Source organism: Rhipicephalus sanguineus, chromosome 7 (genome assembly GCF_013339695.2).
Source record: "Rhipicephalus sanguineus isolate Rsan-2018 chromosome 7, BIME_Rsan_1.4, whole genome shotgun sequence".
Classification (NCBI taxonomy): domain Eukaryota; kingdom Metazoa; phylum Arthropoda; class Arachnida; order Ixodida; family Ixodidae; genus Rhipicephalus; species Rhipicephalus sanguineus.
In genome coordinates, this window is record NC_051182.1 from 38,412,629 (window position 1) to 38,428,092 (window position 15,464).

Below are 15,464 nucleotides of genomic sequence, written 5' to 3' on the forward strand. Positions count from 1 at the left end.
TTTTAAGTATACGGTAGTTAGAGTTACATTCGAGTTGCTTTCGAGCCACTAAAATGTCGTCGTGACATACCTGTTACATCACTGTTCCAGAAACTCTTTCACAGCAGCATGATGCCATCTGTTTGCTTTAGTCCAGCTTTTTCAACTTTGCGCAGACCACACAACTTTAGCTTATCACGGAATTACGGTGAAACTGACAATTTCAACCCATCGGCTCTTCCAGGAGCTGTTAGTGGAATGTCCACATAGATAACCTTGCCTCAGAGCGAGGTCACGCAAAGTTCTTGGACAATTCTGAAAAATATATCTATGCACTAAAATCTGATATATGACATTATACACATTCTTCCGTGCATGTCGTACAATTGTTGATAAGGTTTTTACTTTGGACTTTGCAACCTATTTTATTTTTCCTTCTTTGTGTGCATTTATTCGGGGAAAACAATCTTTCGTGATTTTTTTTTCGTTTTCTGCTGTACTGTTGCTGTTTCATTAGTTGTTTTTATATTATGTTTGTACAATTCCTTCAGACACTATACCTTGCTAGTCTGACATATTTGACGTTCGTGGGTTCAGTTGCATCTTCTGCACTAACTAATGTTTTACATTGTTAAGGTGTTATTGTATATTTCTCTATTATATACTTGATGTACTGTCCCCTTACACAATGTCCCACGAGGGTCCCTTTAGGTACTGCCAAATAGATAAGTGAATTAATAAAAACATTACCAAATAAATAAACAAACAATAGAATAAATAATATTTTTTCTGAATTCTCTAGGTCCACATTATTTGGCTGGTACAGCTGCAGCATACAGAAAGACAACGTCGCTTCTGCGTGAGCATTAGTGAAACACACTGCCACTCGCCCTCACAAATATAGACCTTTCGTCGACCTTCGTCTTCACTCACGCAAAGCGGAACACTTATGACCAGAGCCCATCATACAAAAGCTCGAGGTTTTCCGTGTCGCTTCTGTGAACTGGCCTTAGATCACGTACTCATACACAGCACCCTGTGATGTGAACCATGTAAGCTGGCAACGGCCGTCCTATATATTCTTTAGAGGATTCTGCAAGGTGCGTATATTGACACCCAAGGATAGCCCACTACCAGACTATCTGTTAAAGGGTCCCTGAAACGATTTCCTGACATTTCGTTTTTGCTAAGACCATTACTGATAGCAAATCATTGGCATCATAATTCAGCCGAGACACGTTTCATTAAGGGAGCTACGTATAATAAATAGCTTCCCTCCTCCTCCACTCCGCCATTCACCCTCAACTTTTCCTTCGAGCGCTCAGGGCTAAGCTTCGCCTTCAAGAGGCCCTGCGTCACAATGTGACGTGTGAGAACGCTTGCGTGCCGTCGCGTCGTCTACTTCCGGTAAATCGAAGCCAACGCACTAGCCGCCCGTGGGTCAGGCGCTGGGCCGCTGGCTCGCTATATCGTCCGTCTCCTGCGAGCGCCATCCGAGCAGCGTGTGTCTTGTTTCACGGCATTTCAGACAGTTGCTCAGAATGGACCCATGCCTCGAAGGGCGGTGGCGCCGAACGAGCCGAGAAATTACTTTCGCCCCTTACAGTGACACGCCATTTCATGAGCTGGAGCTTCGTGCTGAGGGTAGCAGCAGTGATCCGCCTGATCCGCCACAACCAGACTCACCGGGCCGTATTATATCAGCATCGTTGCACAAGAGTTGCCCTATTGCGGGGTTTTATTTGAGCTCATTATATACGACACCGCATACCGCACACTTGAACCGGGGATTTCCAGCTGGCCCTACGACGTACACACTTGTGCAGGGGATTCAAACAATTGTATTCAATTAACATGCACCCTCTCATTTTTTAATCAGTGCTTGAAATCGCGAAGTGGCGCGGGGCATTCTGTGCATATATAATTATTGCGAAACACTGAATTGACGGAGGCGTTGTAATTAAATTAGCGAGATTACGTGGAGAGAGAGAGATGAAATCACACCATCTCCCGCTGAAGGGGACCATGAGGCGATGCGAAGCAGTGTTTCGGCATGAGGAGCCCACGTTCTAGAGGTGCAGTGGTGAGGGGGAAAGGGGAGAGGGGGACAGAAGAGAGGGAGGGGAAAGGGAAGGGAAGAGGTGATGTGGAGAGGGGGTGCGAGAGGGGGATGGGGAGAGGTGATGTGGCGAGGGGTAATGGAGATGGGGAAAGGGAGAGGGGAAGTGGAGAGGGTCTGCGCATGCGCAGTAAGGGTGGTCACGCCGCACACCACAACCACCACCGGATTGAACTCCGCCATAAGATGCTTCACATTGAAGACTTGAGGTAGGGTCAAATGAGTGCAGTCGATCATGTTTGAAGTGTGGCTCATTACATTGTGACGTGGTGCGTTGGCGAGAGAGAGAGAAGCAACTTTATTATGGTGCGTTGGCGAGCATGCAAACGGAGCTTCCGTGCAGCGTCGGTCCTAGAAAGCGGTAGTAACAGTTCATGGTCTCCTGCGTGGGCTGAGCGGGCAGCTTGATCGGTACGTTCATTGCCCATGATTCCGCAATGACTGGGCAACCACTAAAAAGTGATGTGATGTCACTGCAGTCTCTACTGTCAGCTTTACGCCGCGGGCCGCACGAACAGCTGGTACTAGAGATAGCAGATTACGTGGAATTTTGTGAGTGCCCACGTGCGAACCGCGCACTATGCACACACAGCACACGATCTAGATCGATTTTGAACTTACCTTTCCACCGGGAAAGAACAAAGACAGCAGTGCGTCGGCTTTGAGGGGGTACCTCTTCAGACCGAGGCCGAATCGCTGCATAAATACGGAACTGAACCCGCAGTGTTCCGGCTTAAATTGGCGACCGCAAATGTGTATATCCTGCCGTCGATCCGATACAGAGAGTCCGATGCGCTGCAGCCACTCGGTGCGCCTGCTGCCTTCCTAAATCACCCGGTGGCGTATTTTCACTTGCCGCCAATCGCTGGACTTGCAGCCCACAACGCATCAAGGGCAATTCATGATGTCAGACAAAAACCTCACGATACATACCACGTCAACATGGAGCGCGTGGTATCGCATGCAATCAACGTTCGCTGTGCGCCGGAAGTCCTGAAGTCTAGTTGTAAACTGCGATTGTGTTCGCTTTATTAGTGACTGGTTTCTAACCAAAACAAATTTTAAAGAGTTTCAAAGATCACTAACAACGTTTGTTCGCAGTTATTTCGTAAAAAAATTCTTGTGACGTGGCTGTGGATTCAATCAGATCAGCCGCCTGCGTGACGTCGCGCTTCTAATAAGACGTGCACAGTAAGTGGGCGGTTTGAAAACGCGTTTGGCTGAGCCGCTGTGATCGGTGGGTATTCGCAGCTTTAAAGCCTTGTAATCAATTACACAGTTTAGGCGCACAGCTTAAATTGGTCTGTAAGTTATCCTTAGCACTTGCTCTATCGGCCCAGAGTGTTTGTATAAAATCGTCAAAACCGTTTCAGGGTCCCTTTAAGTATTTATAACACAAAGGGGGCTTTTCACCGTGAGAGCCGATTTGCTTACTCTGCTTAAAGGCAGAGTTGATGGAGTATATTTTTATTGAGTGCTATGACACATTCCTTTTCTAGTGTATTCTCCATATGACACTTAAAAAGAATTTACCTCTTATGTCGTATATAATAGGTTTATTTTCCGCAGAACCGAGATATAAAATATGACGTGCTCCTTCTGTTTGGCCTACAAATTACGACGAAGCCGAATGCAAGCTCGGAAGATTTGAATGCAAGTATTTCAAAGATTGGAATATAACTATGAAGCACTCAATTCTACGAAGAAACCACGTCAAACGAAATCATTTAAACGCGTGTGCATGACAAACGTGTGTGCATAGAATGACAAAACCAAGCCTAGGCCCGTATTCACAAACCAACCTTATCGGTATTGCGCATTTTTCTGATCAGTTTCGTGCCTTTAGTGCATTTGATAGACAAAGTAGGTCAGTGTTCACGAGTCTATACATTACCCTATAAGAAATTAACTATACGGCGCATTCCCGTAGCGTAATTCTTTAGCTACAGTGGATGCTTGAGCGTGTTGGTACTTCTATCTTTTCGTTTAGGACTGTGCAGGTATTGCGCGGTGTTAACGAATAAATCTTTGTAGTAAGTCAGCGCTGTTGTTTGTGTAATCCTCTTTCTGGTACTTCGTACATTTCGCGCTGTTTTTTTTTTTTCGATAATTCTTCAGTTTCACGTTTTTGATGTGAGGAGTTTTCACTCTGCATAGCGGCTGCCGTTACTTACAATTATTGAGGAGTAAAATCGCCGTGTGTGTACTGCACGCCACAATTTCCGTCCTGCTACAGAACGAAAAACTGTATTTATTTTAGCACGCAATGCAGAGAAACAGTTTTTCAGATGTTGCATGTAGGGTGCGATGCACACAAATGGCACAACTTATTTAGTCTCAAGCATTAAACCTTACCAAAACAGCTCTAATTAACTGTAAACATTATCTGCAGCACAACTTTATTAATCACCCAAATCAAGGCAAGTTTGGTAATATCTTTGGGACGCATCCTTCGACGAGGCTCCTTTCCGTTGTCGATTTCAACCTTAATTCTTCCCGTTGATTATGAGAGTGAAAGTCTTCAGGATGTCTTTCTCGTGAATGTGCATATCACATACATGTAATACGTCGGGCAGTTTCTTGTCCTCACGATCGAGAAATGGCGCGATCCCACGCCGTTCGCTGATCAGGGTCACGCGGGGCACAAGTAGGTTACCGACCATCTCGGATTTCGCCAGACTGTCCCGACTTTTCATACAGCGTCCCGAGCTGTCCCTGTCGGGACAGCTATATGTCCCGGATTTATTCCGGACCGTCTAGTTAGACATTTTTAGGTGATCCAACGCACGCCCGAAAAGGCGCGTCACGCTCCAGAACACGAAGTTCTCAGAAATAGCACGCATGAAGCAATGTTGCGGTGGCTGCGAAGGGCTTTAGTTACTTTAAATAAACTTCTGTGCGAAGCGCGACAGATTTTACGGTTATATTCTCTAGCAAGAGGAAGTGCTGCGAGCAGCACGTAGCCAGCTCTGAAGAGGCCGAAACAATAAAAAATTACTCCATTTCCCGCTAAAGGGGACCGTGAGGCGATGCGAAGCCGGCGAACTTGCACGATCGCGTTCCGTTGGCGTTCTTTGGGCATGCTACCGACCACGCGTCGTGGAACGCGCGGAGGAACGCTACGCGCGTCTTGTCTTCCCTCTAGCCTGGCCGTTAATTCTCACAGGGCGCGGGAAACGCGGTCGGCAGGCGTGCGAGAGGGGGGCAGCGTAGGAGAGGAGAGAGAGGAGGGGACGCGCATGCGCTGGTGCTCATCGCGCCGTTGCGCAGGAGAGATTTTCCGCATGTCTAGCCTGCGTTTCAGAGGAAGAGTGTGGAAAGGGGGTGAGGAGATGGGAAGTGGAGAGCGGGAAATGGGAGAGGAAAGTGGAGAGGGGGAGGGTGTGCTCATGCGCAGTAAGGGTGGTCACGCCGCACATCTCCACCACCACGACCGGATAGAACTCCGCCTTAAGATACTTCGCATCTAAAAAACAATCCCCCCCCCTCCCGTCCCGACTCCCTTCATTGAAGAGTTGGTAACCCTAGGCACAAAAGAAATGTCGTGGTGTCTTGGCTTTCCTGTAATCTCTCGTACACCCAGGAACACAACATGTCGGCATGATCAAGACACGCAGCACTTCCTAGGCTCAACAGAAAGAGCAAAACTGTTCACGCAGAAAGCAGCCGCCACTGATACTGACGCGACGCGCCACAACGACGCCTGAAGAGAGTGGAGTGAGTGAATCCTGTTGCGATAGCAGCGCCATACCTGTGGCTGATGGCGGCGGCGTAGCGCAACATCGCTCAGTTTTGCAACTTACCTGGTTCTCTAAACGTTGGTTGCGATGTCGTCGACGGTACTGGTCTATTTTAGGGGCGAAGCTCCTTAAAGCGGCACCCGTTTGTCCCTCGTAGTAGTGCGTAACCAGTCGTAACGCTAGTACCAGATTTTGACCTCCAAGGTGGTGCCGGTGGGGGATTTTTCCTGTGCGTTGTTGAAAATAAAAAATTCGCAGCGTGCGCGTTAACTAAAAGCCGAATTCTTCCGTCTCTCATTCCCCATTAGCAGCCATTGGCATGTTCCAGTAGGAAACGTTAGCATAAGTAGAAGTGTAAGTGTTAGCTAAAAGCCGACTTCTCCTGTCTCTCATTCCCATTAGCAGCCATTGTTTACCTCCAAGGTAGTGCCTGGTGAGATTTCTCCTGTGCGTGATTAAACAATAAAAATTTTGTTCAAAACGCCGTTGATTGATGAAATAAACCAACGAAAGACGCCAGATGTTTTCTAAAAGCAAAACGAAAGAACACCAGATGTTTCTAAAGCAAAACGAAAAGACGCCAGCTGCTTAACGAAAGACGCCAGATGTTTTCTAAAGCGATGGTTTTCTAAACAATGAAAATTCACAGCGTACATGTAAAATTAAAGTGAGCTGCAAGTCGTCATAACTCATCGAACCTTTAGTATGAACGCGCTCGATCTCACGTCGGTGATGATGTACTGGGCAGAATTCACGGAAGATTCACGGTTTACCGATGAACCTCCGCAGCTTCTCCCACTCATCATCATTCACTCCGTGGATATGCTGTGATTTTTTACGTTGGAAGGATTTAATATGCACCGATAAAAAATGCGCCCAGCTTGCACCATTGGCGCAAGGCTGCAAACAACAGCGGAGCTAGTGTTAGACCAAGCTTCATCTAACTTAGCGATTCTTCTCCGCTTTCGGTCGGTTCCCTACACTACGCACGTGTCGCGTGGTTATGGCGCGAACATGTCACGTGACTAGCTCTTGCGTGGTTTTGGGCGGGAACATACCATGTGACTAGGTGTTACGTGATGTTACGTCATTTTAGTGACGCGACTTGCTGTTACGTGGCTTAGTCACGTGGCTAGTTTTGCGTGAGGTTACGTGATGTTACATAATTTTAGTCACGTGACTAGGTGTTACGTGGCTTTGGCGGGAACATGTTACGTGACTAAATGTTACGTGATGTTACGCGATTTTTCACGTGGCTAGTAGTTGCGCGATGTCACATATATTTCAGTCACGTGACTCTTTGTTACGTGGCGCTACGTCACTACTTGTCACGTAATTTTAGTCACGTGACATGTTACATAGTTTATTCGCATGACTAGATGCGACATTATGTTATGTGAATTATAGTTACGTGAACAATTGTTGCGTGCTGTTACATTTGTTTCTTCACTTAACTAGATGCTACGGGATTTTACAGCGAAAGCTCTTATGAGATCATTTCACCGGCCGTTTTTGGCGCCGTAGTTTTCCACCGCCGCCGCCACCGGTGTCTGTAACCAGTATCGCTCGAAATAAGAAAAAAACTAAATAAGAAAAAATTCCAGGATGGAACGATGTTCGAACCTGGGCCCTCTGCGTGGGAGCCCAGTATTCAACCTCTGAGCCATGCCGGTGCTTGAAACTGCTGTGCAAAAAGGTCCTATATGGGCTTCATGTCGGGAAGGAACCACATTAGCATATGCAATATAGCGTGGTAGAAGAGTAAAATAAGCACCAAGCGTCGCACAACGCGAATTCTGTAACCAGGCGTCACACAATGCGAATTGCGCAACGAGTAGGTTGTTGAATGCTTCCAACTCATTACAAAGGGCTCTGCCATAATTCTTCATCGTCATCAGGCACAGCATCAACAAAGTGCGCATAATGCCTTACATGCGTTTAGCTGGTACGAACGCTCTCCGTAGAATGACGAAAAATGGCACTGTGCCTGCTGCCCTACTTCTGAAAAATTACAATGATTTATAGCGTAGTGGGTTCCTCGCAAGCTGCACTTGTATTGGTTGCCAAGGGAAGCCCATAAGCGCATGATCCACTTCCTCGGGGTCTCAGTAAAATTACAATGATTTATAGCGTAGTGGGTTCCTCGCAAGTGCACATGTATTGGTTGCCAAGGAAGCCCATAAGCGCATGATCCATTTCCTCGGGGTCTCAGTAAAGTTCCTTCGCGCCCCCCCCCCCCGTCTCTCTCCCACGTCAACGTATGTTATACAGCATGACGGGAGAGGGAAATAGCGACCGGGCGTCACCCAATGCAAATTACATAACTGGTGGGCCGTTTAAATATTCCAACCCATTACAAAGGGCTGAGCCATAATTCTTCATCGTCATCAGTCGTCGCGTCAACAAAGTTCACATAATGCCTTACAGACGGGTAGCCGGTGCCTCGCTTCTCTGCAGAATGACGAATAATGGCTTAGTAGATGCTTCCCAACTTCACAGACATTGTGATTTATGGCGTAGTGGGTACCTTTCTAGTGTACTTGTAGCCCCAATACAATACGGGCTCTAGAAACGCCGCTCTTCCAGCTTTCGCTGTGAGTGTGCTGCGGTTTCAGCGCAGGCCTGGCGTTTTTTTAGTCATGAGACTAGTTTTTACACGGTGTTACGTAATTTATTCGCGTGAGTGGATGTCACGTGATCTTATCTGATTTTACTCATGCGACTAGTAGTTACGTGATGTTACGTGCTTTTAGTCGCGTTACTGGATGTCACGTGATCTTACCTGATTCTACACCTGACTAGTAGTAGTTGTTAAGTGATGTTACGTGATTTTACTCACGTGACTAGCAGTTACGTCATGTTACGCTGATCTTCGTGAGGTGACTACTTCTTACATGATGTTACGTCATTTTTAGTCACGTCTCTAGATGTTAAGCGATTTTAGTCATGTGACTAGATGTTACGTGATATTAGGTAAGCTTTATTCACGGGAGTATTTGTTACCTGATGTTACGTGATTTTAATCGTGTGGATAGTTCAGTGATGTTATGTGATTATTGGTCACGTGACTAGTAGTTACGTGATGTTCCATGATTTTAGGCACGTGACTAGTTATGAGATTTCAGCCATGTGACTAGATGTTACGTGATTTTTGTCACTTGACTAGTTTAAAAAACAAGTTGTTTACAATATTTAAAAACATCTTTGACCATGCGCAGATTCAGTTTGCGATAAAACCAACAACACTGTCTCTGCGCAAGGCAGTTCTCCAAAAGTTGTCATGTATTATATGTTGTCTCGTTCGAAATTTACTGCTGCTTCGTGTTTCAGCGACTATGAACAGTTGTGCAAGAATACTTTTACCAAATAAAAAGCCGAAGCAATTGCACAGGAAGTGCGAAGACCTTACGAAGCGTACATGTAATCTTTCTTTACTAATTTTATATATTTATTTCATTGCCTCAGTGTAACATAGGACAAGCTGCCCAACCCCCCCTGACAAGGATCAATTCCAAATGGTACCTTTTTTTTATTTTTATCTCTTGCTTTTGCTAAGAGTCGTCATTAAAAGGACACAAGGGAATCGGCTTGGATTGATCAATTGTTCTCTCAGAACTCTAATCTCCTTAATTTGACCATCATAAGTTTAATAATGTAGAAGAAAATAAAGTTCAATGTCTCATTTTTCAATTTCGCAACCGAATCTCCGCTCGTTACGGCACGGATTTCAATATTTTTTACGGAACTTGGCGACACTGCTCAACGAAATTTCCTGAAACTTGGTATGTTAAACCTATGGCCCCCCTCAGAGGACAGTGCACTTTATTTTTACCAATTAGGAACTGCGTATGGCCTAGTAGACACCGTCAATATCTATGACGTCCCAGCGTTTGGTGCGGCAGTTTCAAAGCGGCATCTCCACTCGCATTTCCTTTTCGTGCTATTTCTCGCTTACGAAGCGCCTTCTCGTGGTTAGAGTGGTGTTTTCGGTGTTAAATTCTGATTTATTAATACGCGAAAAATTATTTTTCTCCTGAGTGTCCCTTTAAACACATTTAGTGCGCTTTGGTTAACCAGCTTTATGAAGCAAAGCAAAAGAAATAATATGCAACAAGCAAAACTACACACCCATTACTGTTCTAAAACAAGTAAGTTAAGTGTTACTGTTTACTAGCGTTGCGTTCCTTTTTCGAGATGGCCTGCGGTTCCAATGTACATATTTTGTCTTAATCTACGCTTGCTGAAGCCACGTGCCGCCAAATACACATGTCAACTACGGCTCCTAATAGCACGAAGCCATATGAATATTATTGGTTATAGGAATCTTGATGGATTTAACTATATATGCAACCTACATATTATAGAACGACCTGTCACGTCTAGAGCAAAATGGACGAGCTTAAGTGTAGAGCTACACAATTCTGATATTATAGGCTAAGCTGCATGTGACAATATTGATCATTGCCTATTGTTAATGCAACAATTACCGTACTATTGTAGAAAATTGCCATTCACAACTGAATGATGCCGACATATACGAGCCATTTTTATATCATTATGCTGCCATGTCATCTCCTCGCATTCATAAATGGTCATTCATGCTGTTTGGACTAGCTTATGATGGGAATGAAGAACTGTGATACAGCAATACATTACAACGTGCTAACGAATCGAATGCAGAGATAAACAAACCATCCACCACACTCCAGCCGTGTGTCAGTATTGGCGCGATGAAGAGAACGATGGCCACGCTCGCGGCTCGCGCTCAGTGGCTGTTGACAGTGAGTTGCGGCCGAGTCTTGGAATGATGAAGACGTGTTGCTCAGTGTCTCGTCCTCGTCTCTGAGTGGTTATACGCGACGGCTGGCCCAGACCCCTACAATGTGGTCTGACCAGCCGCATTGTAGGGGTGTTAAACAGCTGAGAACACGCTGCTGCGACTGGACGCGTGCATCTCGCGGCAGAAATGACTAAAATTACCCCACAGCATACGCCCATGGAATGCGCGTACGTTCGGCCAACTGAAGATACATTTATCACGCTAGTATCCACGAATTTCCGGCGAGTGAAGCATTTTTCATATTGGGGAAGCACTCAAGAGGGCACACGTGTGTCATTTGTATGAGGGCACGACACGACAAACCGAAGAATTCGGAGCCCAGGGTATTCACTTCGGCCTGCATGACGCCCCACAAATTATGTAGTGGCCTTACGTAAGCTTATACACAGGCCGATGGTTGTTATTTGAAAACGACTTGAAGGAAAAGTACTCTCAGCGAGTGCACAGTGGAATTCAGGTTGTATTATTGAGACCATACCGCTGAATCCATCTTCGGACTACATTTGACGTAAAGTCTATTATTTAAAGCCTTGGAACCCTGTAAGGGGTCGTCCTCTCAAGCACCTTCTCAAGGCAGGAAAATCTTATTAATCGTAACTCTTGTTGTGCAAGTTGCAACCGGCCTTGTGAGGTGGCCTGAAGCTGCCCGGGTTTCAGGGCCTTCCCATACGGTCTTTACTTTCCTCGGATTTCGCTGCGAACGACCAACTGACAACCGAGTACTCTGCTCCAGTGTCCACAAGAGCGGTGGACGTTGTGGCCATTGAGATGTGCGTCGAGGTCGGCGGTTTGTCGTCTTGCGTTTCTCTTTGGCCACGGCGTCGCATCACGGCTCCGTAGGCTCGTTCTGCTGCTGATACGTAGCGTCGTCGGGTCTTCTTTCGGCGACGAACTATCGACCTCATGGCCCCGTTTGCCTGGCGGCGCGTGTTTAAGGTTTGGTCACAGCGATGCCCTCGGCGGCCGAGAATATTCGGTGTTCCGACGAACAGTAACTGCACCTTCATCGTTTTCTGCTTTTAGTTTTCCGAATACGGGCTAGGCAACCGGCCTCCTTTCTCCCCCCTGCCAGGGGGGTGTCATGGGGGAGGCAAGTGTACGGTCGACGGTGCGGCGTCTGTTGGCGTACTGGTGAGGGCGAACGCGACTGCCGTCAAAGCCTCCATTCAGTTGCAGCTAGGTAGTCAGCGAGGTCCCATGGCCGCTCCCCACACTGTGCCTGCGGTGCGTTGACGACGTAACCGAGTAGTCCCAGGTCGCGGTACTAGCAACGGTATTGCGTCGGTGGCAGTGGTGGTGTCTGACGATGCAACTGCGGCGATGCGGCGTCTTGGCGTGGCCGAGGAGCGGGAGGGTGATGGCGGACTGTAGCCGCGTAGCTCGTAGCTTGCGGCTGCGCCTGCGGCTGTGCCGGCTGTAGAACATCCAGTGAGGGCTGGATATTCTCGCGCACTACTTATTGAATCGACGTCACATCAGGCTGCGGAATAGGTGAGAGATTCCACAGCTCCTCGCGCACGTTGGCTCGAATGGTTTGCCGCTGGTGGTCGTAGGTCGAGGGTTTGAACAGCTGCGCTGTCTGAATCAAGCCAAGATTGTACTGCGGGCTTCGCACTTCTAGCCTCTCGATCGTCGATTCTGGGAGAATTTTCGGACGGTCTTGGGTGGCCGTCTCATGAGTCGCGCGAAGACCTCTTGTTTTACCTCTTGCATGGGGAAACCAATGTTCCTCTCCTCAGCCATGTTAGCATCGGCATGGTGGAAAGTCGGGTCATTTCTTCCGCGAACATCCTGATGTTTTATTTTGGGTCCTAGACACGCGTCACCAGCAAAGCTGCAGCCCTCTCCCTACTCAGAACGTGCGCCTTCGCGATTGTTGTGCGCAGCTAGCTTACCGCGTTTTCACGGAAATCCAGCTAGCTTTCCGCGTTTTCACAGTATTATCCGCGAAAGTGTCGCGGCTCCCGGGGCTGTTTCATAACAACTGAAAGAGACGTTGCGGGCGTCGTTGTGACATATGTCATCGTCGCCGTGAGTGAAGTACGGGTGCCCTTTCTCCGGTGTGGACCGAGAAAGCCGGCTGTCGTATATCGCTGATGAGAGGAGACTTAGACTGGGTAAATGCAGTTCGTTTATTCCGATGCACACTCGGCGCGTCCTTCAGGTCTCTTAAAAACACTGCTGCACGGAGTCTTCACAAGTTCGTGCACGGCGCTCTCGAGCGAAGGTCACGTTCCCACGGTTCGAGCACGGTGCTCGGATGCCTCCAGCCATTCATATCTGCAACACCATATTCGTCGGGTCATTTAGCTCGGCAGAGTCGCAGTCCGTGGCGAGCATTCAAGTCGTAAACCGGAGCCCCGAGCTCGTTGAGCAGACGCTCACTGCCGCGGCTGTCCGAGTCCTCCGCAATGGCTTGCGCCCACAACACGGTCGTACGAGGCGCTAACGGAGATGTTCCGGCCAACACCACCACGCGTTTCCGAAGGCGCGCTTCCAGGGAAACACCGCCGAAGCCAGCTGATGTACTACGTGCAGAACCCCGGCATTCACCCGCAGCTCGGTTTTGTTTATACGAGTCGCAGGCGCCGCATTGCTCCGCCCGACACCTTGGCTTCTCGCTTACCTAGCAGGAGTTCATATGCTGGCAATAGCCCTTCGCTGCAACGACTATCTAGGAAATCCGCGATGACCTTGACATCCTGTTCATGACTTGGGCTTGGTTCGTGGCTTTTCAGGGGCGTCCAGCACATGAACAAACCAGTACCTCTACTAGATATAACGTGTTAGGAAGGCGGCAGTCACACTGGTAGCGACGAAACTATTTACTTGGCGAATCTGTGCCCAGGAAACTAAGTAACTCCAAGTATAAGCAACACCCACTGTACACTGATAGCGAGGATCAAAGTCGTCGGCCATCGGTAATCTGACAGTCGGCGGAATGCGCCGTCTTTTCTGCCGCGGTCAAACTCGGACATATGGCCGCAAAAGCGGCGTGCAATCCGCTTCGGCGGCAGCGAGATGTGTCGGAGCAGCCCTTTCCGCACCGATCTGTCCCGGACCGATTATTGTAGCAGCTTCCGCCGGATTCCCTCACCGCGAATTATTAGGAGCGTGAGTCGAAAGGTAGAAATATGACGGCGCGCTTGTCATACAGCAGTCGTCGAAGCCCGTAGCGGCAGCGAAGTCCTCCGTAATCACTCATTTCTTTTCGCCAAGCACCAAGTGAAGCAGAATGACTGTTGTCACGACTAGCAATATATCTCGACCAACCCTTCAAAGTAGACGATGTGGCGACCTCGCAAAATGGATAGCATTATCTAGGCGCGACCTAACTTCTCGCGTTTTGCAAATCGAGACGAACCAACGACCACTGCTTGCGTCGTTTCTTCTCCGGCGAATGCCTCTTTCTGCTCCTCAGACATCGCCATAAAGTGAAATTCGCCAGCTGGTCCCAGCAGTTCGACCACTTTGTTCTTGTTTACGTGATTCGCCATAACGACATGCGAACGCAACGCGAGCGGAGAGCGTGGGAGCCGCGGGAACATGCGAGATATCCGGCGCCTTCTTTTTGGTTTGCACTTTACACGGAAGATGAAGATCGCGTTTCGGCCATCGTGGCTGGTAAGCATTGTGAAAAGATGCGGAATTTCGGCGGAGCGAGAATTACCGCTAGCTGTGGACAGCGGATTCCGCAGTGCCAACGAGTCTTTACACATAAATGATCCAACATCGCAATGTTATCGCTGGTCTTAGCGCAAGGTGCCGAATAAACTTGGCTGATCGCGAACACAACAATCTGAAACAATGGCGAGGCTCTCCAAACATTTGCTGCGTGGCCTGAGCCGAGCGTTGCTAACAGTTTTCGTGGATGAAACCCGACCACAGAAAAATAAAGAAATAAGGGCGCGCTGCAATATGACATTTTTTTCACATTAAGCGATAGAGAAACGGAGCAGCAGGTGCGCGGCTACACACAAACGTCTAGCTGCATTCTCGTTATATATACTTTGTGAGCTTATTTTCTCTGCATGATACTCGCTTTTGTTCATTTAATAGAACTTCTTGTTGGGTGACTTCGTTCATACTAGCTGGTTTCAGAAACGAACAACCTTGTACAGGACATTGAAATAGAGACAATATAAGACTGTACTACGTTTACTGTGACTGTCCTTTTCAAAGTCATCTGCTTGTCCAAAGCGGCAAATTATTTAGCTTTCGTGGACTGGCTGACCTCGTGTGTTGCGCTCGACGTTTTCAAAGTGACAAGGCAGGTTTAAATCAGTGGAAGGAATTGTGAAGCACGTGCTTTGAAATGGACACGTTGCATTCTTTTTGTATGAGCTGCAGGTGCCCGCTAGTTTCGCAGTTTATCAGCCTGAATTACTTCTACTATGCTGAGTAATTATAAAGGAGTGTATGGCGGACACAAAGGTGCACGTATGAAAGCTGTAGTACTATTTATGTAACATTACAACGAATAGCCCACAATTATAACTTTTCATTAGAGATAGCAGCGCAAAACCTTGTCAGACTCTAACAACAGCATGCGAGGTACGCATGCAAAAATAAACAAGTATGGGAGGTTGATGCTCAGCTATGAAACTTGCTTCGCTGTAAACTATCCCACCATTCGCATTAGAACACCGCGTCATTTCCGGGAGAATATGCACTTCCTGCCGGACTGGCTCTAGAGGATGTCCCAACCAACGTACAGCTAGAAGAACATCGCGCACATTTTTCTGAACGTCGACTGAACACCGCCTGCGCGCAGTAACGCATTACT